Here is a 27,699-nt window from a genome sequence, read left to right as displayed (position 1 = left end):
GTGACCTCATGGCCATTAGAATCAAGAGTAATCTAAGTATCATACTGTTCCTGATTAGCAACTTTGTATCATGTACATTCCAGAACTTCCTTAAGAGTTTCTTTCAGATTCTAAGAAACAGCAACTGCGTTACACTAAAATGCTACTTCTCACATGCCCTTCAAAAATACTTCTGTGACTCTGCATGTTATGCTGATGGAATTGGCAATCATAAAGTCCCACTGCAATAATATGAAAATTGCTCAAGTAATCATCAGTCTATGCCCAAGAGCTAAGCTGTTCAGGCTGCTTTCCCATAATGTGTAAGAATGGAATTTTATTTTTCTTAAGATAATTTTTTTAATTTATATATATTTTTAAAAGTTTATTTATTTTGAGAGTGAGAGAGCACATGTGCATGCACATGCATGCAAATGAGGAAGAGGCAGAGAGAGAGGGAGAGAGAGAATCCCAAGCAGGCTCTGGGCTGTCAGCGCAGAGCCTGACACGGGGCTCAATCCCACAAACCGCAAGTTCATGACCTGAGTGTAAATCAAGAGCTGGACACTCAACCAAGTGAGCGACTCAGGTGCCCCAAAATTTATGTAATATTTTAAAAACAATTTCTTTGATTCTGGAAACTACTAAATGCACTAAGAATAACAATGAACTTTTAAAAACATATTTTCCAAATCTGATGCACAGTCTGACTGACAAAAAGGAGTGTAATTACAGATATCTTTTTTTAATGTTTATTTATTTTTGAGAAGGAGAGGGAGAGAGAGACAGAGCATGAGTGGGGGAGGGGCAGAGAGACAGGAAGACACAGAATCAGAAGCAGGCTCCCGACTCTGAGCTGTCAGTACAGAGCCTGACGTGGGGCTTGAAGCAAGAACCATGAGATCATGACCTGAGCCGAAGTCATACACTCAACCAACTGAGCTACCCAGGCGCCCCAAAAGGAGTGTAATTAAAGGATAACAAGGTAGAATTTTTGAAATTGGGACTGTTCTGAAAAATCTTGGGACTTAAGAGTGACCATGACAATCATATAGCATTTTTCACTTTTCATTATCCTTTAAACAAGTAGTCTGCAATTCCTCAATGTTAGCAATGCAGTGCTCTGAATTTAAAATGATAGTAGTAAATCATCAGAATCTGTTCTTTATGTGTGAAAAAGAATTAAGTCATGCAGAAAATGCCTTATGGTGTCTTTGAGTGCTCATGCATCAGTACACTCTATGGCTCTGAAAAACTTCTTGGAGAAGACGCAGAGGCAGATTCATATTTGCTTCTTAGGAGAGTCATAATATGCGTCCTCTACTTTCAAGTTTATTTCCATTTGCTCAATCAGTGATTCTGCTTCATTCATAAGAATCTTAGAGTTAGGAAATCAGAAAAGATGAATCTATAAGCTGTTTGCTGCCACTTACTGGATAACCACTCTTCTTGCCTAAATAAATGGAGAGGAATTTATAACTATTTCCTGACAGTCATATTTATGAACGTTCAAATTTCTACAAGGGTCAGAAAAATGTCTGGGACAAAATTGATAAGAAAATTAATTTTCAAATCTGTTATATGTCTTCTTGATAAAATACATACTCCCTCCTGGTATCTAGTTTGTTTTTTGCCCAGGAGAAGAAAAGGAGAGTTTGTATCTAAAGGAGAAGATCTAGGAAAGAGACGAAGGGTAGAATACCCTACAGAATAAGGAGCAAAGAAGAACATTAGCAGTTAATTATAACTCCTAGAGTGTTCCGAGAGCACAAAGCTACAAAATGGGAAGCTCTTCTCAGAATGAGTATCGTCTGTTGCCTCCACCACTGATGTTTGTACAGTTTATTTGCTTTGGTACAGAATATTCCAGTCGCATGGTCACGTCATTTACCGCAGGTCAGCTCCCCCACTTATGCAGTCCCCAAAATGTATGAAAAAGAAGCCTTTGACCACTGTCACAAACAGGTGTCTAATCTTTCTACTACTACATTTTTTTGCTCTTGGTTGTGCCTCAGCTGTTACTGAGGTCTGCATACTTAAAGCTAGGAACATCAGCTCATCCAAATATCCTACTTGGGGGTGGGGAGTGATTTTGGCTTATGAGGTAATTGTAGTCTTTTGTGGACATCTGTGTAAATTTAGTCAGAATGCCTACAGTTCTCATCCCCAAAAAAGTTTTATCAAAAATATGTTATCAGAAAAAAAATTTAATTGAGTTAAATTAGCCCTGCATGACAGAATGTTATATATCTGAGCTGGAATCACCTTTAAAGGCAACTCATAATTCTTAGATAATGGAGTAGTTTCTTCTCCAAGAAGCTAGTAGTTTTATGCTCTCTTACAGGAAGATGTTTTTGAAGTGAAGGACAATGCTGATATTGATGATAATTAACAACATGGAGCTCTTTGCATGTGCTAATAAGCATCTTGCATAGACCATTGCATTTACTCTGTACAACACTATGAGTAGGTAGAAGAATACGATTTGACAGATAAAGAAACTGATACTCCAAAAGGCAGAGCAACTTTCACAGGGTGCACAGCTATGTAAGTGCAGAGATGGGACTGTTACTGATGTTGACAACAGAGCACACCTCTTAACCACTATGCTTTCTTACATCCTCAATTAATTTAGGTAAGTATTAATATTCTCGGTATAATAATTTTCTGGCTACCATTTGTCGATATTACAATTAATGAAATATATTAGCTTGTATATTTTTTAAGGTATGTACAGAATAAGCATCTATATCTCTAAACCAGATACATTTGGGGGGATTATGACTCTCACTGGGCTACCTCTACTCTCATCTCTCTCCTCACACTCAGTCTATCCCAAGCAGACTTTGTGCCCACCCTCAAGGGTGCTCCTCATTCTGCGTCCCCGTGGCAGCAAAGGCAATGTCTCTACTAGAGAAAGGGAAGAAAGATTGTTGGATAGATCTGGTACATTTCACAGTGGGGACTGGCATGACCTGCCAGCGATTTGGATGTTCTGGAAAGGAAGGAATAAAGGCTATCTCCAGGTTCTTGGCCAAAAGTCCTAAGTGGACCATTTTATGAAAAGGGAAGCTTGGGTGAAGAGCAGGCTTAGACTCCAAAAACTTTTTTTTGAACATGTTAAGTTTGAGGTGTTTATGAAACACTGAAGTGGAAGAGTCAAGGAGGCAATTGGTTTGGGGCGTGGAATCAAAAGACAGGTCTGGGTCAGAAATTAAGAGTGGGGATGTGTATTCACAGAGATAGCACATGTAAACACCTTCAGCAGTCTTCTCCTGACTTCCAGTCTGGGTTGGAACCTCCCTGTGTCCAGTATTGCACTCTGAACTTCCCCCTCTACTGTGAGGATGATTTCCTCCTTTACTGACACCATCCCACAGCCAGAAAGTGTCCCCTATTCAACAGTGAGCTAGTTTCATGGGGCCAGTGACTGGTCTCTCTTCACTACTGTGCTCCCAATCTGGTTCTGTGAATGCTATTCACCCAAAAAGAAAGTGGGTATCCAACATTAGCCCACACTCAAGGCAAGAAAAATAAGCTACACCCCTTGAAGGGAGGAGTTTTAAAGAATCTGTGGACGTGTCTTTAAAACCACCGCACTTGACAAAATATTCTTATGCTTTCGTTGGTTTTGAGTTTACACAAGCAATCTCTGAGTGAGTTGAACACTGAAATTTCACTCTCAATTTTTGAGATGACTAGTTATGAACCAAATTCTTAACTCTTCTCAAATTTGACCACAGGGTTATCTTTGCTTTGAGACCAAACTTGGAATTACAAAAAACTTTATGACTTACAGAATTGTTCTTACTTCTAAACAAGTATACATGAAAGAATACTCAAGATTGATTAATTTCATTATTAGTTTACATTGATAATCAGAATAATACTACCTTTCTGCCACCAGACTTCTAGAAGACAAAAAAGATTAAAAAAAAAAAAAAAAGAATGCTTGCCAACCTTGCAAATGCTGAGTTTTAATTGCTAATTTACTTTTGTTAATTTACAATGGGCAGTAAAATGGTTAAGTGCTGTTCTTATCAATATCTGCTCTTTCAAGAAAGTTTGCTGAGAAGTGGAAATACTACCACTAGTCATGAGGTTTTTGTTTGCTCAAGGATTAGTAAGGCAAAGAGAGCCAAAGGCCAGCTCTAGAATCTGTGTGATGTTATATGTTATCCTAATATATCATTAAATGAAGGCTCTGCTAAATCTTTTAAAAAGAAGTTGGTACAAGTCTCTTATTTTTTTTTTTTAAATTTTCTTAATGTTTATTTTTGAGAGAGAGACAGAGTACTAGTGGGGGAGGGACAGAGAGAGAAGACGACACAGAATGCAGAGCAGGCTCCAGGCTCTGAGCTTTCAGTACAGAGCTGGACGTGGAGCTCAAACCCATGAACCGTGAGATCACGACCTGAATCGAAGTCGGATGCTGAACCTACTGAGCCACGCAGGGGCCCCTAGAAGTCCCTTATTTAACTTCATTCTTAAGAAACTATTTTACAATATCATAAAATCATTTTTTAAAATATTTTTATCAAGGCATTTTTGCCAAAGCACCAATGGAGGTACAAGATCATCATTTACATGCTATAAATCAGGTGTTAACTTCCTGTTTTCTTCTGAAAAGAATCATTAAAATTTTTTGCACTCCATTTTCTCTGCCATAATTGAATTTTCCTATATTCAACTACTATTAGTATTTCCTGCTCTTTCAGACCTGACCTGAGCTTTTCTCTTCACTAGGTAAAGTGCCAGATTACAGAATACTGTCATGTAGATATATTTTCACTGGTTTAAAAAATGTACTCTGTGAGAGCAGCAAAAAAGAGTAATTCCAGACCCTCATCTGCTTTTGTGTTGAGGGTCTCTGGACCTCTTCCCATTAGATGAGCATTTGCTTCCTGCTGGAATACCTAAAGAGGTGGGAAGTTGGTGCCTCACATGGCAGCCAGTTCCATTTTGGGACACCCATAATAATTTTATATAGAACATTTATTTTTAAATAGACCGATCTACAACCCCCATTATTATTATTATTATTATTATTATTTTGAAGGGGACAGAAGGGAAGAGAGCAAGGGAGAGAGAGAGAATCCCAAGCAGGCTCTGCACTGTCAGTGGGGCTCAAACCCACGAACCATGAGATCACAACCTGAGCCGAAATCGAGAGTTGGATGCTCAACCAATTGAGCCATTCTTCTGACTAGCTGATTCTAACTGATTTCTCAGGCTGTGCTGCATGATCTCATTCCTCTTCTCTGACTCGGGTACTTCAACCACTCCACTCTTTTTCTTGTAGAACAGTGTTCTTCCAGCAGTTTCTCATGTGTTAGATTTCCTCAATCCTCTCAACCCAGAAACCTGTATCCTTCAGGACTGCTCTTTTTCAGTAATGGACTGTCAGGAATCTGTTCCCAGCTCAGAGTTTGGTCACACAGAGCCAGATCTTCCTCTAGCCAGACTACACATAGGTCCAACCCCACGGAATGATACTGCCCTTATCTACACACACTGGGTGGGAGGGAGGCACTAACAGCACAGGACCCAAGGCTTGTTGTGTGGAGGGAATCGTGTGAAGCATTTAGCCCAGAAGCTGATATATAGTAAGCATTTAGTAAATATTAGCCATGTATGTAATTTAAACATCGAATCCTGCTCTATTGTCAGCATCTGGTGGTGGAATGTCTCACAGGAACTTCTCTGCTCCCAGGCATGGGTCCTTGGGCTTCCTGCCTTGGAAATGTAGCAGCCAGAACCACTGGGAAGGTGAAGAGCTTCCCCAAGGGTGACTCTTCCAAGCCTGGCCACCTCCCTGCCTTCCTGGGATACAAGGCTGTCATGGCTCACACAGTATGAGAGGTCCACAGGCCAAGATCCAAGGTGAACAAAGAAGGATGTTGTGGAGGCTGTGGCCATTGTGGAGACACCACCCACGGTGGTTGTGGGCAACATGGACTGTGTGGAGACTCCTGGAGGCCTCTGCGCCTTTAAGACCATCATTGCCATGAGCACATCAGTGATGAATGCAAAAGGTGCTTCTATAAGAATTGGCCTAAGTCTAAGAAAAAGGCCTTCACCAAGTACTGAAAGAAGTGGCAGGAAGATGATGGCAAGAAGCAGCTAGAGAAGGACTTCAACAGCAGGAAGAAGTACTGCCAAGGTGATCTGTGTCATCACCCACACTCAGATGCACCTGCTTCCTCTACACCAGAAGGCCCGCCTTACGGAGGCCCAGGTGAATGGAGGCACTGTGGCCAAGAAGGTGGCCTGGGCCCGTGAGACGCTAGAGCAGCAGATGCCTGTGAACCAAGTGTTTGGGCAGGATAAGATGATCGATGTCATTGGTATCACAAAGGGCAAAGGCTACAAAGAGGTCACCAGCCACTGGCATACCAATGAGCTACCTTGCAAAACCCACGGGAGGCTGTGTAAGGTTGCCCGTATTGGGGCATGGCATCCTACTCAAATGGCCTTCTCTGGGGCTTGGGCTGGGCAGAAAGGTTACCATCACTGCACTGAGATCAATAAGAAGATCTACAAGATTGGCCAGGGCTACCTCACGTAGGATGGCAAGCTCATCAAGAAAAATGCTTCCACCGACTATGATCTGTCTGACAAGAGCATCAACCCTCTGGGTGGCTCTGTCCACTACAGTGAAGTGACCAATGATGTCATCACGCTGAAAGGCTGTGCAGTAGGAACCAAGAAGCCAGTGCTTATTCTCCACGAGTCCTTGTTGGTGCAGACTAAATGGCGGACCTTGGAGAAGACTGACCGTAAATTCATTGACACCACCTCCAAGCTTGGTCATGGCTGATTCCAGACAGCGGAGGAAAATACAGCTTTCATAGGACCACTTAAGAAAGACAAAGGAAGAAAGAGCTTAACGTCAGCAGCTGATTGTGCAGCTGGTGGAATCTCAATAAAAATTATTTTCCAGCGGTGGGGAGGCGGGGGATAGAGTCCTCTTTTTTTATCAACATACTGTGGGAAAGAACTGTCACCTCCTGCATCCTGAATACCAGAATACTCTGAATGTAGCCCAAATCCAGATTCAGATCCCTCATTGTACATGGCTCACTCATACTGAGATCATCAAAACTCCTGAGTCTTTTATATACATGCTCCTAGCTGACCACATCTTTCTCATCTGCACTTGAACAGTTTGTTTTGCTGTTGTTACTCTTAGTGTGGTTTTCAAAAATTACTTAATTTTAATATGTTAAGCACAACCTATGGAAATCATTTTGGATTCTGTGTACTCACTGTACTTTCCAGCTGAATGGAACTCCTGGAAACTCCAGTTGTTGTTTGCATCCCTGCTTCTGAGACTTTACAGGATACAGTGTATTCTTTGCCAAAAAGAATAGCTTCATTCCTCACAGCTCCTTGCCCGGCTGGCCTGGGAGCAGCTGCAAGTTCCCAGTTAGCTTCAGGCTTTGCATGGTGTTCTAGGCTTCCATGAATCCTCCGGTGGTTCCTCTTCCTTATGCAACCCATGTGTGTTTTCTGGTGGGGCCACTTTTCACATATTGTTTGCTCAGTAAAACTGTGGGTCATGTCAATGCCAATCAACTCTCACCCTCCAGTTTACTGTATCAGTTACCATGTCCCACCCATCAGGCTCATGGGAGGTGATGGAGTTGCTAGAGAAGATATTTATGAGGTTTATGCAAACCCCCATTCCCTACCCCTAGCATTAAACTTAGACTTCCAAAACACATGCTCACTTTCTCCCTTTTGAGAGGACAAAATACTTACAAGTCAAAATTCTAGTTAATTGGGTTATCTTGGACAAATTTAGGAACTTTTCTGGACACAATAAAATGGGGGGGGGGGGTTGGACTGAGATTACCCCAGTTGCCTAAGGAGCAGAGAATTCTGTAATTCATCTCAGTTCTGTTTCCACTGAAAAACTAGTCTCGTGTTAGGGTCTCTCCAATCCTGTGGGGTTATAGTATCAATATTGTCCAGCTTTATTGTTTGTTCATAGCTTTGAACCAACAATGCAAAGTGATCCATGATGATCATAATTTCCAACACAAGCCCACAGCAAAAATACCTTGGGTGTCTCAACATTTTCAATTTTCTGGGGTAAAATACTCACTTCCAAAAAATTATTTGCATATAGAAAATTATTGCTTAAATGATATGCAATCTGAGTTCCACACTTAGACATGTATACACTTATTTACTGGAATTCCCCATTGGTTGCCCCATGAGACACCTCACACCTAACATCTTTCCACACAAAATGCCTCCTCTTCCTGAATGGTTTTGGTGAGCAGCACTACCATAGCATTGGTTGAAGGAGTCAAACCAGATGTCTTCCCTTCCCTTCAGTCCCCCTGCTCATCCTGCCTTTGTCCCTCTACCATTTGGTCATCAAGCACTATTGAAACAAGTTACTCTATATCAGTCAAAACCACCTCCTCTTCCTCTCCTCTGCCACTGCCTGAGTTCATGCCTTTCTCTGTAACCGCCTCCATGCTCACAGTCCTCCTGTCTGTCCTCCACCGTGCTATGCTGCCAATGCAATCAATCAAGACAACAAATCTGGGGGTGCCTGGTGAGCTCAGTTGGTAGAGCATGCAACTCTTGACCTTGAGGTTGTGAGTTTGAGTAACCTTATCCTTTAATTCCAAGCTCATACACTCTTCCTTTGTGAAGCCTTCCTAAGAGACAGTCAGTCTCTGTGTCCCACTCCTTCGTTAGAGAGTAAATATCTGCTTCCTCGTCTGACCCCCTCTTTTGTTCACAGTGGAAACTGTGGGGGCCTTTTTTCTGTCTTTGTATTTGTAAGATTAGTACAGGACCTGTAACATAGTAGGGCTCAATAAAAGTCTGTTAAATAAAAGAGAAACCAAACAAGAATGCCTGGTAGGACTGACACTAAATAATTAAAATCATTAGCTCTTCTGATCACATGATTTGCAAGGCCTATGACAAAGTTCCAGAGGAAGAAGGCATCACTGGTGTCCCTCATTATGTCATCATTTGCATGCCTGCTTCTAGAAAATACTGTAGAATGGCGTTTGACTAGGGTGGCAGTGCTAAGCCTCTATGATTGGGGCATGGTGACCTGCCAAAGATATCCATCCCATCAACCTTCTTGAGCACTTTATGCATTGTCATTAAGAAGAAAAACAAGCTCTTCTCATTGCAGCAGGTCAAAAGTAATCACCTCTCCCTAGTGATAGGTCCCACTAAAATCTGCTTTGGGGGAACTTGGCTGCACATGGATATTCAAAACACACAAAAGCAATGAAATACATAAATAAATATACATATAAATAATCTCAATCTCAGAGAAAATGTACAAGTACAGCATAAGAAACCTTCTTTCCTTTCCCATTTGAGAGTAAGTAAATGGCTGGCATTATGCCCCATTAATCTACAACACTTCAGTGTGTATTTCCTATCAAGTAAGACATTCTCCTATATAACCACAATATAACCATTAAAATCAGGAAATTAATATTGATACTTTACTATAATACAATTCTCAGGGTCTATTCAAGTTCCATCAATTATTGCAAGCATGCACTTTGTAAGAAAAAGAGGCAGTCTTAAATTCAGATCTTGCAAAACAGACACCACATTTAGTTATCATGTCTCCTTAGTTTTGTTCTATCTGGAACAGTTCTTGGTCTTTCCTTGACTATCCTATCATAAGCATGACCTTTTCAATGTTTACAGGCCATTTCTTTTGCATAATGTTCTTCAGTTTGGGTTTGTCTGGTTCATCTTCATGAGTAGGTAGGAATATCACAGAAGTGATGGTGATGTGTTCTCATTTTATCCTATTCAAGTGACATGTGATTTGTATTTGTACCATTACGGTGACATTAACTTCGATCACTTAAGTTCCTATCTGCTTGGCTTCTGCACTGTGAAATTATTTTTTTCCCCTTTGTAATTAATAAATAGTTTGTAAGGGGGTTTTGATATTATGTATCACTCCTCATCAAACTATTAACTTAGTCATTACTTTTTTTTAAAGCTAATTTATTTACTTTGAGAGAGAGAGAGTGCAAGTAGGGGAGGAGCAGAGACAGAGGAGAGAACCCCAAGCCCGCCCTGCACTGTCAGTGTGCAGCCCAATGCAGAGCTTGAATTCACAAACCGAAAGACCATGCATGACCTGAGTCGAAGTTGGAGGCTTAACCAACTGAGCCACCCACGCACCCTTAATCACTACTTTTTAAATATATGTTTGAACTCATGGTTTTGTACTTTATTCAATGCATTACAAATTTTTTTTAATGTTTAATTTATTTTTGAGGAGGTGGGGAGAGGGGCAAAGAGATAGGGAGACGCAGAATCCCAAGCAGGCTCCAGGCTCTGAGCTGTCAGCACAGGGCCCGATGCAGGGCTCGAGATCATGTACCATGAGATCATGACCTGAGCCAAAGTCGGACATTTAACCAACTGAGCCACCCAGGTGCTCCCATTTTAGTCTGCTACTATTATTATTCATTTTCTTTCTCAAATTGCCCCAGATTTTTCCAGTAAAAGTCCTTATAAGGTGGTCTCTGTGTCCCCATCATTCTTTGAGCACTTCTTTATTCCAGGCTGTATAAGAAGTTCCAGACTCATCTCGTACTTTCTCTACAGCAGTACTGAAGTCAACCAATTCTCCAAGGACCTCTGAAGAGGGACACTTAGAAACCAAGATGTGAATGCTAGATGCATGCAATGCTATTGGGAGTGCCACTGCTCCCAGACCCTCTCAGTGGACAAAGCTAGGAATATACTTATTTGAATTTGAATATCTCGCTCCTTCTCTTTCTCTTTTGTCTGTCTATTGAAAACCATGAGTTCACACCCCAATCTTCAATTCCAGCCCAACACCATTATCCTTAATATTTTCTTAATTGTCAATCAATGTAATGATTCCTCTATAGCTGACACAACTACCTCCATCCCTGTGGCTGCCCTCTTCACCACCCGCATGCCAGACAGCTCCTTCACATGGACACACTCTTCACTTGCTTAGGCTCTGACACCCAACCTGGGCCACCAGGAATCTACTAGTGCACCCACATCATTCACCACCTTGCTCAATCCCACCTAATAGGTTTTGGACCAAATTGAACATGGCTCAATTCCTAGTCTCTGGACTGTGTCTGTGACCTCTTGCTTTCTAGGTATACATCTTAGTATAAACTATGGCTCTAGACTACAGATTTTGTTAGCCTCCTCTCAAGAACATTGGAGCCCTATTCCAGCCTAAGGCTTTAAAAGCTGAAAATCTAATACTTTCCCACTACCTCATATGGGGGGCCATCCTTATTCTCTGTTACCATATAAGAATCACAGTCCTGGCCTGACCTGCTTAGTAGCAGACCTAGAATGTGTCAGGCCACAGCTTTACAATGCTCACTGCTCTAAGTTTTCTTCTCAATTGTGGCCCACAGACATTTAAATCTTGTCTTGAGCACAGTAATATATCCTTACAGATTTCTCTTTTTATACTTTATGTAACATTGCTATGTATTTGGAATATAGAAAACTAGCCAAAATCTGGGAAGAGGTAAGAAATGGGAGAGAGTTTCTATATCTTTCAACAGGATGATAATATAGGTAGAAAGGGTCATAAGTTAAAGTGCCAAAATCCTTTTAAGAAGCAGTATGGAGTTTGACTCCTTTGTTGTAATTTTTATTATTAAGACTATGAGTTCTGTGAGAGAGAGTAAGAGGGGTGCTGCTGAGGGGCTCTCTGGGTCTGGCCCTCAGCTTTGAAGCTCAGAACCTGCACTAATCCAACTTCAATGCCTTTATTTTGATGCTAAGGTAAAGTTTCAGATATGTATTGCACTGGTCTTTTAATGCCCTGGAAGCAATTTCATATTTGCCATTTTATATTTTTTTTTCTCAAAAAGAGCCTCCCTAATTCTAAAAATGTTTACAATTCTGGATCTGTCCCTCACAAATTCTGGATCTGTCCCTGTAAAGAACTTACAGTTAAGTCTCAGTGTAAATTTCCAATGAAGGAAGGTAATTTTCTAGAGAGCATATGAGTTAATGGAGGCTGAATTAATCCTCAGAAGGTTCCTAGGTTGCTTTGAGAGCAAGAGAGATGGGTGATCTTGGGGGTAGTTTATGTTGACCATGTAAATTTCAAAGCTATTCTGACCCACATATGGAGTGTGTCTATAATTCCTGCGTGATCAGTTTTGTATCTCTTGACTATCTCCTTCCAAAAGAATACTTTATTAACTGTGCCTCAAAATCTTACTTTTTCTTTCTTTAGGATTCCATATACACCACCTCTTGCCAGTTCTTAATTAACACATTCTTTTTTTGTTAGTGGGTAAAATAATTGATTAGGTAACAGCTTTCAACTCCTCTTCCCTGATTGCCCCTTGATCCAAATCTGACTGTTCCCTAATGCTTTCAACTTTATATTCACCGATCATCATCTAGGCTGGATTAATTCTATCATCTACTCTACAGATTTGCTGATCCCAGTTTAGTTCTCTGAAGGCCATCTTGTTTCCAGGTTACAGGGTCATCTATTGTCCCCATGCATTAGGCTTTGAAACTGTAAACACAATTTGAAATTAAAAATAGTTAAATAATTTAAAAATTGGGAAAAAATCCTATAGAAAGTAGACATGTAAACGGTTTCTCCCTACTTTACTACAGTAAAGTAAAAAAGCTTTACTGGGGAAAGCTTCTGGAAGGCCTCAAATATAGAAGAGGCACCTACATTATACTACACAGATAGCAAAAGCAGAATATCCACAGATAGGCAGAAGATACACTTTGCACTTTCTCTGGATGAAACATCAAGTGTTGTGGATTAATTCTGTCACAGGCAACCACTGCTTTAGGTACACGGTGCCCACAGCAGTAAACCTAAAGCAGTAACAGAAGACTTCTTTCCAAAGAGCTTAAATCTAACTCAAGAGTAAAACATACAAATGCAACATGATTCTGGTTATTTTCAAATTATCAGTAATTGTTAATAATTATTGGAGATAAGCCAAAGAGGTGAAGCCTGAAAGAAATTAATAACAAAAACAACAATGATGGCTGTCATTTATGAAGTCCAACTAGGAGATACTACCTGTGGTGGTATTCTTAATATCTACATTTTACAGATGAAGAGACTGAGGTTCAGAGAGGTCTGACCAAGATCACATGGCCAATGGAAAAGGAGAATTATCATTCAAATCATTACTCCACATGGGCAAGTCAAGAGTTTGAGAAGAGTTTGAAAAGCAATCCAGGGGAAATGAGGTGAACAAAGGCAGCCAAGGACCACCAGGCTGATTTAGTCAGAGGGCAGATCTAAAGTGGAAGATAGGAGGCAGCAGAAGGGTAAGGGAGGGGGTTAGCTGCCAGCTGAGAAGAGAAGGGGGCTGAGAGGTTCTCAAAAATTTAGCCCTTTGGAGTTGATGTGATAAGCATGCAAGAATCAAGCAGGGGGAGTGGTCCTCTTCTCATATAGCATTTGCAGACCTGGCATCTAAAGACCTGGTGGGAAAAAGAACAGTCCTTGCAACCAGTAGTGTCATTAAAAAAGAGTCTACGTTGAAGAATATTTACCCATCATCTAGGATGTGCCTAAATACACAGTAAACAAAGATATCAGCAAAACAGTAACAGTGCAGTGTAAACGCTATAAATGCAACAAACAGGGTGACAATAGGTAACTGGGGTAGGGGAACCAACTTTGGATAGGGAGATATTGGTCAATGTACCTTTTAACACTCCCTATTCACACAAATAGCAAACATGAATGAATCTTAGTGACTTTTTCAGAAATACATAAAAAGTGAAATATACATATGAAATGTACCTCATATATATGTGTATATATATTAAATATACACATATTTAATTACATGAAACTACAAAGGTGTTGCATATTTTTATAAGAAGTGTTCCTTACTGTAAAACTAGCTATAAGGAATGTACCCTTGAAAACCATCAAAAAGAATATAAACTGAATTCAAAGTCTATGATTTCATAGGGAAGTTTCCAATTAGAAGGAAATATTTGGAACACATTTTGAAAGACTTAGAGAATAGTGGCATTATAAGGCAACGTTTCCATTTCAAAGTACAAACAGAGTTTGAAATCTGCTGGCTTCACTAGAACAATTTTTTTTAATGTTTATTTATTTTGAGAGAGAGAGTGGGAGCAGGGGAGGGGAGGGGCAGAGAGAATCCCAAGCACGGTCCAGGCTGTTAGCAAGGAGCCCAATGGCAGGGCTTGATCTCACAACTGTGAGATCATGACCTGAGCAGAAATCAAGACTCAAAGGCTGAGCGGACTGAGCCACCCAGGTGCCCCTTCACTAGAATATTTGTTAGTGAAAGTTGTGCTGTTAAAGAATAATCCCAGAGGTATCTGAAATTCCTACAAACTCCAGGAAATGCAAGTGCCCTTGGAGCATGCAACCTAAAAGGAGTTGGTTTCCTAAAAGCAAAACACCCTCAGATGTATCCCAGGTGTCCCACGCTCAGAGAGAAAAACATGAAAGGTCACAGATGTGAAAATTACAAATGAATCAACAAGATCCACTCAGTCTTGATAGCAGGCACCCCAGACTCCAAGATGGCATCATCTGTACCCAGGAAGGAGAAGAAGCCCATGGATGTCAAACTAGGAGGGCTGCCAAGCTGGATAATGATGTGGTATTTCACCCCAAAGGTGCTGCTGGAGCATTTCAAAGAGGTTACTACTGGTATTACATCAAGTATGTCAATCTGAAGAAAGGGGTATCGCTGGGATTTCTATGGTGCTGGCAGCTTATGTGCTTTTCAACTACTGTCGTTGCTACAAGGAACTCAAACAGGAGTGGCTAGGCAAGTACCACTGAAGAGGGCCCAGCGTGGAGGCACATTCTGTATTCCTGACCATGATCTTTGCCTGGCACTCTTGAATCCTTACATATTCTAATTTAGAGTTAATACCTACTAAAAGATGACTTGTACATGGAAAAAAATCCACTCAATCTTTCTTTCATTAAAATAATACTAACCCAACAAAAGAAAAGAATTATGGGCTACATAGGGCTACAGGAGTTTAAGCTTTGGGATCTCCTACCCGCCCTGCCGCTGTCCCCCAATTTGCAAGACCCCCTTCCAAGATCCTATAAGGGATCTAGCAATGTATTTCTCAAGATGATATGTTTTTGAAAATTTAGAGAAAATTTTTAATTCAATTTCTTTTTTTTAATGTTTTATTTATTTTTTTAACTTTTTAATGTTTGTTTATTTTTGAGAGAGAGAGCCACAGGGTGCAAGTGAGGGAGGGACAGAGAGATGGAGATGCAGAATCCAAAGCAGGCTCCAGGCTCTGAGCTGTTAGCACCGGAGCCTGATGTGGGGCTCAAACTCACAAACAGCGAGATCATGACTTGAGCCAAAGTCGGATGCTTAACCGACTGAGTTACCCAGGCACCCCTCAATTCTATTTCTTACCCTATATTGTATAAACTTCAGGTTCTAGACCCTGGATCCTGCTGACTGAATGCCTGCCTTGTACTACACACTACATTCAATGCTGGAGATACAAAGACGAACAAGGCACATCCTTCCTAGGGAGAAGCTTGGTGTAAAACAGAAACAAGAAAAATAATTGCAATGGGACACCTGCTTGGTTGTGGACTGTACAATGGGAACAGAAGCCCAAGGAATGTTCTTGGGTTGTTGTTATCAGCCTATTCATTAAAAATTTAAGCTTGGATTTCTTTTTTTAAGTGGTGAATGTCCATTCATATGACACTTAAAGTAACACAGGAACTTGGGACAGTCAGGAGAACTGAAAGCACCAAAAGTATTCAGGTAATCCATAAGGTTCACATATAAGAACATACATAAGGAGATAAGAATGGAAAAAGAAGGGCAAGAGTGTGGGGCTTGGAGTTCCAGGTAAGGGACTCTCGCCTCTGTTCCAGATGGGTTTTCAGCAGAATATTACTATAAATAAGCCCTGCTTTAGAATGGCAGTTGTGTTGGGGTGCCTGGTGGCTCAGTTGGTTGGGCGGCTGACTTCGGCTCAGGTCATGATCTTGCGGTCTGTGGGTTTGGGCCCCATGTCGGGCTCTGTGCTGGCAGCTCAGAGCCTGCTTCTGATTCTGTGTTTCCCTCTCTCTCTGCTCCTCCCCTGCTTGCGCTCTCTCTCCCCCACTCTCTCTCTCTCTCAAATAATAAACATTAAAAAAAAAATTTAGAATGGCAGTTGTGCATGGAGCTGAGCTGGTTGAATGGAGACGTGCTGGCAGAGCAGTTAAGAAAGTCTGGTCCAGGTAGTAGCAGCAGAATGAAAAGTAAGGGATGGGCTTAATAGACACAGGAGAAGAATCAGAACTTCAAACCTGATTTGGATGTAATGGCGGGAGGCCTAAGAAGGAGCCTCACATTACTCCGAGGCTTGGTGGACAATTAATAAGGTAAAAATTAATGACAACTCAAGAGGAAGACCGCCTGATTTGGGGAGGAAGATGGTAAGTTTGAGCTCAGCTTCATTACTTCTGAGATACTAGTAGGTCAACAAAGTGAAAATGTGTCATTCTTTGCTACTCAGTGTGGTCTGTTGGACAGCATCATTGGGACCCCCTATGAACTTATTAAATATGCAGTGCTTAAGCCACAGTCCTGCTGAATCTAATCGGTATTGTAAATCTGCACATGTAAAGCCCTGGGATCTGTCTTGGGTCCAAACTGCTCAGGACATCACCAAACTTCCTCTATTCTGGGGGTTAAAACTTCCAGGATTTAGGACCTGTTCTATAGATGTGATTGGTACAAAGGAACCGCAGAAAAAAATAGATTGGTAAAGTTGTGTGGGACCCTTTAAAAACTTCTGCCTATGCAGTATACCAAAGCCAAACAAACACCTGCGGACCATGTGTACAGCTGTCACGGCCAGCTGACTCATCTACCCATCTGCCTGTTGCATCACACATTTTCCTCTGTAATTAAGGGCAGTGATAGTAACATCAAAGAGAAAATAACTTACAGGGATTGTAATGAACTTGTCAAATTGTAAGAATTTGGGTATAGACAATAAGTGAGAATTTGAGTATAATGCCATAATTATAAAATCAGTATCTTATACTCTTCAAAACTCTCCATATTTATAAATACTGATTTTTCCTTGTTAATCACATAAGTCAATTCTTCAAGTTCACCCTAAGACAGATATCTGTGTGTAAGAAATCACCTCCCAAACTCACCAGAAAAAGCAAACATAACTATGACATTTTCTAATATCCAGTTTTTGCAAATGCACAAAAAAATCCTTTCCTTTTCTTTTTCACTTCTGCTGTCTGAAGAGTATTTATACAATAGTGCAATGCTATCTTTTAAACTTGGAATATGATTTGGCATGCCACTTGAATGTGTTGGGAATGGGTTTTTAAGGAAAGTTCACTCTAAGTAAAATAATGTGTATAACAGCACGTGTAACCAGTAAAGACCATATCACAATATGCTACTATATTGCGATTAGATATACTCAGACTAGTGACCTAATGACTCAATTATTCTGAACACCAACCATGTGCCAGGAATTTGGCTAGACATTTTACACATATGAACTCTTTATAAGCACCTTAAGATCTCAATTGCACAGAGTTCTTGGATGTTCATATTTTCCTGAAATCTTCAACAAAAGGGAAAAAAAAGTGAAAGGTGACCCTCATTTGGAGAATATGCAAAGGCAATATGTTTACCAACAGTATGAATTTTATTTTCATTATTATTTTTTTAATTTTAGAGAGAAAGCGAGTGAGCAGGGAAGAGGGGCAGAAGAAGGGAGTGAAAGAATCTCAAGCAGTCTCCATGCTCAGCTCAAAGCCCGAAGTGGGGCTTGATCCCACAATCCTGGGGTCATGACCTGCGCTGAAATCAAGACTCAGATGCTCAACTGACTAAGCCACCCAGGCACCCCATGACAACTGTGTGAATTTTAAAAGAGGGTGTAAATGAAATGTCACTGTTTCATGGGCATAGACTGCTTCAATCAGCACCAGAGCTATTAGGACAAACCATATATGACATTGCTGCCCAATGTCAAACTGGCATTTAGCAACCAACTATTGGCCAAATAGAATTTCATATGGTTCAGCTTATACTGTAATTAGGTAATTTCTCTTGGGCCAACTCATGCTGTAAGTAGACAACAAAATCAAAAGTGAAGCCCAGAGTGAACATCTAAGATTATTTTCTTTCCTGCGGTTGATTTTCAAAGTACAGTCATCTCTCTAATGCTATTGCTACACAGACTCTTAGTGTCAACTCTGAAACCTGACTGCCAAGAGAGAACCTAAATTTCATGATGAACCACGGGTCAGAATGCCCTTGTCTGATCACTGCTCCAATCATCAGAGAAAAGTTGACAGATAGTGTGATAGGGTGGACGTCAACCCCACAGAAAAAACATTTTTTGTTTGTTTCTTTGACTGAAAAGGTACATGTGATTTTTCAGCTTCTTTGAACTAAAAATCTAAAAACTTAGAAGGCAGGGGAGCCTGGGTGGCTCAGTCGGTTAAGTATCCCACTCCACCTCAGGTCATGATCTCATGGTTCATGGGTCTGGGCCCCATATCAGGTTCTCTGCTATCAATCAGTACAGAGCCAGCTTTGGATCCTCTGTTTCCCTTTCTCTCTCTCTCTCTCTCTCTCTCTCTCTCTCTCTGCCCCTCCTCTGTTCATGCTCTCTCTCTCAAAAATAAATAAATACTAAAAAAATAATAATAGGGGCACCTGGGTGGCTCAGTCAGTTGAGTGTCTGACTTGGGCTCAGGTCATGATCTTATGATTCCTTGAGTTGGAGCCCTACATTGGGCTCGCTGCTGTCAGCGCAGAGCCAGCTTTGGATCCTCTGTCCCACTCCCTCTGTCCCTCCCCCACTCATGCTCTCTCTCTCAAAAATGAATAAATATTAAAAAATAATTTTAAAAACCCAAAAATGCAAAGACCTAAGGGTAAATGTATCTCCTTGTCTAAAATCTGTTGCCAAAAAAGCTGACCTGACACAAATAAGAAGCTAACTATGTTTATTTTCAAGATATCTTATTTCATGTAATCAAATATTGAATGCATGGCCAATTCATGCCTGTGAGTGTAGGGCTAATTTTGTATCGTGGCAGGATAATGGGATGAATACAGTCTCCAACAGTTACAGGGGGGAGAATATTGTTATTTGGGAAGGTTGTTTTTTTTTTTTTAGGAGATACTATATACATCACATTTTAAATTGTATAAAACCTTAAATGGTCAGACAAGGGTCAGCAGAGTGAGTGTAATTAACTCATTAATTACAAAATCCTCCAAATGTATTATTTCCAAGTTAAAAAAAAAAAAAGAAAAACAGGACAGGAAATAAAAATGGATGACACTGAGGGTGGGGTGGGGGAATGGGCAAAATGGGTAAAAGGGAATGAGAGATACAAGCTTCCAGTTATGGAATGAGGAAGTCACCAGGATAAAAGGCACAGCCTAGGGCATATAGTCAATGGTATTGTAATAGTGTTGTATGGTGACAGATGGTAGCTACACTTACAGAGAGCAAAGCATGTTGAATCACTATGTTGTACACCTGAAACTAATGTAATATTGTGTGTCAACTATATTTAAAAAAATAAGTGACAGAGATTAGTGGTTATGTTAGTATGAGATATAGAAAATAGCATAGTACTAGACAAAATAAACATTCAACAAGTTTAACAAACTATTACTATTACTACAATTGTTATTATTGAATGTGCAGAATTGTCTTTGAAATAATAGCTCATTTTATTTTATTTTTATGTATGTTCATAAGGTGTTAGTTTGGTTTCAGATTTCATCAGTCAGGTCAAGAGAGTAAAGATGCTTTTTTCTGTAAGAAATTATAAAATTAATTATGCATGCAACACATTATCTTATAACTTATATGTTGCAATAGTCAATTCTCATAGCAGAATCTGTACAAAACTGGAATCTGAAAACCTGGATTTCAGTGTGGGCTCTGTACCTAGTGCTAACCAAGGAAAAGTTGCTTGAAGTCTGTGAGCCTTAATTTCCTTATCCACAAAACAATGCCAGCCTATAGCAGCAATAATAGCTAACTTTCAGAGTATTATGTTTCTTCATTGCCAGGGCTTTTCTAAGAACTTTACACACATTAACTCAGTTACTAATATTTCATCTAACATCTAGCATTTACTTAGCAAAAAAGGGGGATTGTGCTGGTCAGTCTCCATTGTCCTCCAACACCTGCCTTGCCCTGCCCTGCCAGGAAGCTGACTCCCGCAGATCAGACACTGGGGCTCCAGCCACCAGACTTTCAGTTCAGACAGGGGGTGGCATCAGGAAGTCCCCAGAAGCTGGGAGGAGAGAGATGCTGGGGTATCTCGTCTCCGCTTCCTTCTTGATTTAGCAACCCTATTCTAATTTGTGTATGTTGTGGTGTATGGCAGGGGCGGGGGATGGGGGGCTGTTCCCCAAGACTAAATCTCCTGCCTGACAGCCTCTTCTCCATGGTTCCCCTTCTCCCTAGGTTCAGTAAACACCATTTTCTTCTTCAGCCTCTTAGCCCCCTTGGTAACAACTTTCTACGTTTGCCAGTCTTCTGGTACCCCAACATCCCTCTTTTGTTTCCTTAACTCCCTTCCCACATCACTCTAAGGAGTTGTTTCATTAACATGTCTTGATTTGAACCCTTTAAGTGGAAGGCTCTTTCTTGCTGGGACCCAGACTCTTACGGGGATTTACTATTTCAGCATTTTAGTCAACTACATTACTTAGTATGAGAGTATGTTAAACAGAGCTTTGTTTTATTTCATTTTGTTTTTAATGAATTGGTATGTTAGGAAATATGATCTTGAATTTCAGTTGTTTTAAAAAACTAAAAGATTTGTTTCTAATCTGAACTACTTCACTTTTTTTTTTTTTTTTTTTTTAACAATCTCTTTTATTTGGTTCACACTTGAAGGAAAGGGTATTTGGGATTTAATTTAGTTCTGGAGTTCAACAAATTAGCCTGCTATATTCCAGTTAATGGTTCATGGTTTGGTATGGTTCAGGTTCAAGCATAAAACCCCGAAATACTGGAAAAGGCAAGTTAGCAAGTTGAAGTATGGTTTCTCTGAGTGGGGCTAACGCACACTCTACAAATATGAGGCTACATTCCTACAATGATAGAAACTCAAGGTCATCCTAGTAATAAAACAAAGTTAGTGATTCTCACTTAAATGAATGGTTCATCGGCCCCTGGGTTTCCCTGTGTATATAGTTGAGCTTCCTAAACAAAATTATGACAAACTGTGTGTTCATGTTTTCTAAGTGCTATTATATCTCATCTGTTTCTTTCTCAATGAATTCCCTTCTCAATTAGATCAGTATTTCTCAAAGTATGGGCCCCAGACCACCACCTGGAATTTGCTAGAAATGCAAATTTTTGATCCCCACCCCAGATCTACTATATTAGAAAATCTAGGGGTGGGCCCAGCAATCTGTGTCCTAATAAGCTCCCCCAGTTGATTCTAGTACCCAGTGAAGCTTGAGAAATACTGAATTAGATCATACGTTTCTTGAAGTCAAATCCTATCTAGTATTTCTATGTTAGAATTGGGCTCTACTCAAAATCATGTTGATATTATCAGTTTCATGTGTGTGTGACACGATAAAAGGGGCAGCTGATGGACTGCCCAAAGACCTAAATGACAGAGCCAGCATTTGAACTTGGGCAATCTAACTCCAGAGCTTAGCTTACTGAGCACAACTACGCTAGAATCCCTCCCTAATGGCCACACAAGAGGTGAGACATGAAGCACTAGGACACTTTGAGCAAAATTTGAGGAACAATATTCATGTAAATTTTTTAACTCTCAAATATCCTTAATATGAAAATGTGATACGTATTTAGAATAATATATATTTGCTTCATTTTTTTATCCGGTAGAAAAAGTCAAGATGTAATTTTGTTAATATACATCTAAATTTTCAAGCACAAGTCTCTGGTTATCCTGAAACCTGATGAGTTTTTACATTTTTGCTATTGAAAGCCAGTTTCTTTGCTTAATGAAAACCAAGCAGAGCTGAACACGAAGAGTACAGCTACAGTCTGTGATAAAGCCATGGACACATAGTTCTAAGCATTCCAAATGGGTTTAACTGTATCTTCTGGCTTTCATATTTCTTTCTTTAGGACAATAGGTCTGTTTTAATTATACATATTTTTGTTTGTTTGTTTTTTGTTTTTGTTTTTGTTTTTTGTTTTTTGTCTGGAGCCAGATCTCATAGCTTCCTGAGAAAAGCCTAAAATGGACAGGAAAAGCATGGGTGGGAGTAGGTGGGGTTGATTTCTAATCTAGGGATTCCCTTAGTTGAAACGAATGATGTTTCACTACGCAGGCACATCTTCAATGTCACAATGAATAATGTATAATGGTTTAGAGAAAGATATAATAAAAGATCCCTATGTTCCAAAGCCAGTAATTTGGGCATTATGCTAGTTCCTCCTTCTCTCGCCCCCAAACACAATCTGTCACAAAGCCCTACGGATTCTAGCTGCCAAACCATTCTCAAACCTGCCTTTTCTTTTTCAGTCATATTACAACTGCCTTAATTCAAGACCTGGACTCTTCCTAGGTCTTCCTCTCCTGCTCCCCTTTGCCTCATTGTCATCACAATTATACTTTTCTTAAGGTCATGCTGTTTCCCTGTTTTCAATGTCACCAACGACCCCTCCCACACCCAGTTGATTAAGTCATTAGCAGACAACCTTCTGTCTCTTCTCCTTGCTTAACAATGTGCTGTACAAACCAACCTGTTTCATACTTTCAAACCTTTGCTTCCCAGCCTTTTCTCCTACCTGGATTCCCTTTCTCCTCCTGGGCCAAGAGAGCAATACATGCATTTCTTTCAAAACCTAGCTCAAAGGGAGCTTTCTTCACCCCAGGAGCAGGAATTTCTCTGTCCCTTGCCATCACTGCACCTTGAACATTATCTCACAATTCATCGCTGATAATTTTAGTTATTTATTTGTATGCCTTGCTCAGTTCGGATTTCCAGACATTGCACACAATGCCTAACATGAAATAGGACACATAATTTAAGGAATGACCGTATTCCTCAATACTGGATAATAGTCTTTAGCTATGTTAAATGATATTGGGTATGCACACAACTTGAAAATCTTTTAACTCTCATGCAAATGATTTCAAAAGCCAGATGCTTGGAGTTGAAATAGCTTCATTGCCTCTGTCACCAATAGCATTTGCTCATTCTTTATCTTCAGTTATGAAGTAAGTACAAAAAATGGTTTTATCAACCACAAAAATCTTCTTCCTATTGCTGGAGTTTTATAACAGTATGGCACAAAGGAATCATAGAGAAAAGCTAGCTGACCAACTTATTTGCCTTATTCTGCTTAAATCACATATTTTGGGTTTTAGTCCAGATATGTCTAGTGTGTCCAAGAAATTTGACTTTGAAAATGAACTTGAATTGACTAAATTATTTGGTGTAGCTATTAACCTCAGAAGTCATATTATAAAAGCTTGAGATATAAAACAAAATGCAAATGTATTAATTAACAATAAAAGATATAGATGTGTTTAGAGACCTTACTATTCCTATCCACTCCTATTAAACAGGAGGCAAAATTAGAAATCAGAGGGCCATATGTTAAGTGTGGAGTCATAGGAAAGGGAAACTGCCAGTCTTATGAGATGTTTCTTCCAGACTAGAAAAAAGCCAAATGAACCATCCCTGACTTCGCTGTTAACAGAGCACACTTCTTCTCCGGGACCTGGACGCACTGCGTCTGGTAGGGTAAATGACTTTCTCCTGACCAATGCAGGAGAAATACTACCAACTCTCTGTTTGGGGGGGATAGGTTTGGTCTTTCCTGCTGCCTAGATTCTTGTTTCTGCTTACAATTTTCACTTGTTTTTATTTTGTTTTGACAGGGCATAATAAGGCGACCTCAGAACTCACCCCTCTCACTCTTGATGTTCGCTCCTTGGCCTTTTGTCCTGGCTTGGCCTTGTTATCCTAGTTATGATTTTCACTTCCTCTTAATCACATTACAGGTAGACCAGGGAATAAGGCAATCACCCTGGATAAGACGTAGTCACAGTTTTCTCAGGCATACAGTTATGATTTATCTCATCTATCGGTGACAGGTCTCATCTGCCATACTTTTATACTTTCTGATTTTTGTTCTCAGACAATGGCATTCTGGAAGCACCTAACGGTAGTCCCCTAGATACTGACTATACTTGACACATGATGGTTTTAACAGCTATAGTCCCAAAATAATGTTTTGAAAAGGAAGAGGTAAAATTAAATATGAAGAGCTGAATCTTTCTCATACTGACCCTTCAAAACACTTCTCTTTCTGCCTCTACTCAAAAGCAGAAGATGGGAGGTGACCTTCATAAAGTTATATTGGGTAGAAAAATTACTCACTGCCAGAGGCTAGGAAGAGAGGCTCTCTGTTCACATGATCTCCCCCGTGGTTTTCCGTGGTTGCAGAAGCTCAGAAGAGTGTGTATACAGGTATTCTCTGTGTGGCTCAGGAGTTGACTTCATTTTTTTTTTTTAATTCTGCTCATGGGATGCCTGACTTCTTTTCCAAGGTTGGCCACAATCATTCATGGCCTTGAAGGGCATAACTTGTGCATTATCTGCATTATGTTTCATACCTATATAACAGAGATAAAAGATACTTTTGAGTATAAAAGTAGGTTTTGATCTACTATATAGATTTAAACCAGTGTCAGCTTCTAAGAAAAAAGAAATTATTCAATGTATTTTTTAAAGGTTTTAATCCTAGTTGCTCTATTTTGGGCACTTTTCTGAAATGTGATTCCAATTATTTATATAATAGAAAAGAAAAAAGCTAAGCCTCTTTCAGTATGTGACTCACAACTCACTACCCACACACAACTTTTAAAATTATCTTTACACAATATTAGCATATTTTGGCGCTTAACTATACTATCGCTGGCCACTTATTAAAACTTTCAGCTGTTTCTGTGAGGATCACTTGTTTTATGGACCCTTTTCAATAGGTTCATTCACCTTCCCCTGATCTAGATTCTTGATTCTTCCTCCTCATCATAAAATACTCAGAAAGATTGCTTATGCATTTGCATTAGGAACTATAAAAAGAGCACAAAAGAAAATGGGCCTTAAAGAAAATTTTAGAGTACACTGACATGCAATACACGAACAGCAAAATAAGGAGAGTGAGTCACTATAAAATTAGTCAATTGGATTCAGAATGTATGTTTTAGGGATAAGTGTATTTAAGGTTCATAAAAGTAGATGAGGCAGATAATACTGACTTACATGTGTAGAATGTGTGGCAATATAATCCAGTGGTGAAGACAAAGGCATCGGAGCGATAGGCCTGGGCTCACAGTCCAGCTTTCCAAATTACTTGCCATGTGACTACTGATGTGACAATATCTTTTGGACCTTTGGCATTTAACTGATCTAGGCCTCCAATCACTCCTCCGTAAAATGGGGTTTCTAATACCTTCTTGTTTGTTGACTGAATGATATAAAGTATAGGAAAGTACTGAGCACAGTGCCTGGACATAGCGAGAGTTCAACAAATAGTTGTGTTTTACTCATATATGGAAGTTAAGAAACTTAACAGAAGACCATGGGGGAAGGGAAGGGGAAAAAATAGTTTCAAACAGAAAGGGAGGCAAACCATAAGAGACTCTTAAATACAGAGAACAAACTGAGGGTTGATGGGGGAGCAGGTCTAGTAGAGGGGAAAATGGGTGATGGGCATTGAGGAGGGCACTTGTTGGGATGAGCACTGGGGGTGTTGTATGTAAGCAATGAATCACGGGCATCTACCCCCAGAACCAAGAACACACTGTATACACTATATGTTAGCCAACTTGACAATAAATTATATTAAAAAAAATAGTTGTGTTTTAGTATCACTGTGCTTTCTACTTATTCAAAGAGTTTTCAAATGCATCATCTTTTCTGATCTGGACATCAGTTTGGTAGAGAAGATCAACAGGTATTATATACCCTTTATAACCCCCTACACACACACATCCATCTTCCAGTTAGATGAGGAAAGAGAGATGCATAAAATGGAAATGATCTGCTTAAGCTATTGACAGCATCAGCACAAAAACTGAACTAGAACTCTTTCTACTCCGTCTCACCAAATAGGAAGCATAGCCATAGGTGTTCTCGACTCCAGACAGAGTGACACCATGTATGCAATTACTGTTCTCTGACCAGACTAGGAAAACTTTATAGAAAACATTAAAGATTTCCAGGACTATTTGAGCGGTGGGTACAAGGTAACTTTTTAGATGAGGTGTAAGATTGGTGCTTAGCCCTGCTTGGGGAAAATCTCACCAGGGGTGTATTCTAAGGGGATGGACCCTTGATATATGCCAGAGAAGAATAAAGATACATCAATTTCTTCTGCAAGTAGGACATACCCACCCATAGAACTGTAATAAAGATTAACTTGGTTAAAATGCATGAAGGAATTTGTATGTGGAGCTGTTACAGAAGTTGAGACTCTGGACATAAAGAAAGTAGAAAAAATTATGCAGCTCCGTTCTTTTTCCCTTTAATATATGCTATCTCAGATTGTGTAAAATCTTTTTACTTTGTTAGATTTGCCTGAATTTAGGTTAGGGAGTCACTGAGGTTAATAGGCATCCATTTATAAGGTATACATAGTTCTAAAGTTTATTTATTGACCAGCCATTTATAAATTAATATGTTGTTTAATCAGATTGTTTTCCTAATTTTTATTTATTTTTAATTTTATTTTTTTAATGTTTATTTTATTTTGAGAGAGAGCGAGCGAGTGCAAGCATGAGTGGGGGAGGGGCAGAGAGAGAGAAGGAGAGAAAGAATCCCAAGGAGGCTCCACACTGTCAGCACAGAGCCCAACACAGGGCTCAATCCCACAAACTGTGAGATCATGACCTGAGCTGAAATCAAGAGTTGGACATTTAACCAACTGAGTGTGCCCCACTTTTTCTTTAAATGTTTTTTTATTTTATTTTGAGAGAGAGAGAGAGGGAGAGTTGCTTTCCTAACTTTTAAATGACACTGAAGAAAAATCAGAATAATTCTGGCAAGAAGAGGCAGATAATTTGAGGATAAAGAGCAATTTGGTAGTACACAATATTGGGTGTCCAAGTATAAGAGTACAGTGTTTTTAAAGGGCAGAGAGTTGCACAGAAGGAGATGGCAGAGTCTCAATATTACTATATGGCGAAATTTTCCAGATTTATGCCTATAACAAGAGAAAGCACAGAAATATTTTTATTCTTCATATTCCTCTTGCATAAGGAGGCCCTTATGCTTCCTGTAACCTTAACTTATGGTCCCACTCACTAATATTTGACTCTACAATGGTTAAACAGATGTTTTGGGCTGGCCTGGGAGGCTATATTATTTCTATGGGAAAATTAGTCCCAAGTTTTAAGTAAACAGCCTACAAATGACATTTTTTAAACCTAGGAAATATCTATGTTTATATTATACATATTGATTTAGCATGCTAGTATCTTTAAATAAGAAAAAGGCAATTATAACATCCTTTATCTTTAGCTCTCTACAAATTGAGTACATCTCTTGATTTTCTACTGTTATTGGTCAGTGTATTTTTCTGTATTACTTTACAAATGTAATGAAACAGCAGTAGAAACTGATATGTTTTATATATTTTTAAGGATAGTTCCAGTTATTTAATTACCGCCAA

The 27,699-nt window shown here is 39.8% G+C and overlaps 1 long non-coding RNA gene and 2 pseudogenes across 1 annotated transcript in view; 2 read left to right on the top strand and 1 right to left on the bottom strand.

Annotated features, from left to right (window-relative positions):
* The first annotated feature begins 5,663 nt into the window (after positions 1 to 5,663).
* Positions 5,664 to 6,943, top strand: LOC125924243 (60S ribosomal protein L3-like; annotated as a pseudogene).
* Positions 6,944 to 14,463: 7,520 nt separating this feature from the next.
* On the top strand, positions 14,464 to 15,044 carry LOC125924830 (ATP synthase subunit f, mitochondrial-like; annotated as a pseudogene).
* A 3,927-nt stretch (positions 15,045 to 18,971) lies between these two features.
* LOC125924832 (uncharacterized) overlaps positions 18,972 to 27,699 on the bottom strand; it is a 51,193-nt gene continuing 42,465 nt past the window's right edge. Inside the window, exons 5-6 of the long non-coding RNA XR_007458589.1 lie at positions 24,405 to 24,640; positions 18,972 to 19,827 (exon numbers count right to left, since the gene is read on the bottom strand). This is a non-coding gene — a long non-coding RNA (uncharacterized LOC125924832). The remainder of the gene's footprint in view (positions 19,828 to 24,404; positions 24,641 to 27,699) is intronic.

Source organism: Panthera uncia, chromosome F2 (assembly GCF_023721935.1).
Source record: "Panthera uncia isolate 11264 chromosome F2, Puncia_PCG_1.0, whole genome shotgun sequence".
In the NCBI taxonomy this organism is placed as follows: domain Eukaryota; kingdom Metazoa; phylum Chordata; class Mammalia; order Carnivora; family Felidae; genus Panthera; species Panthera uncia.
This window is presented reverse-complemented; position numbering and strand designations above follow the sequence as displayed.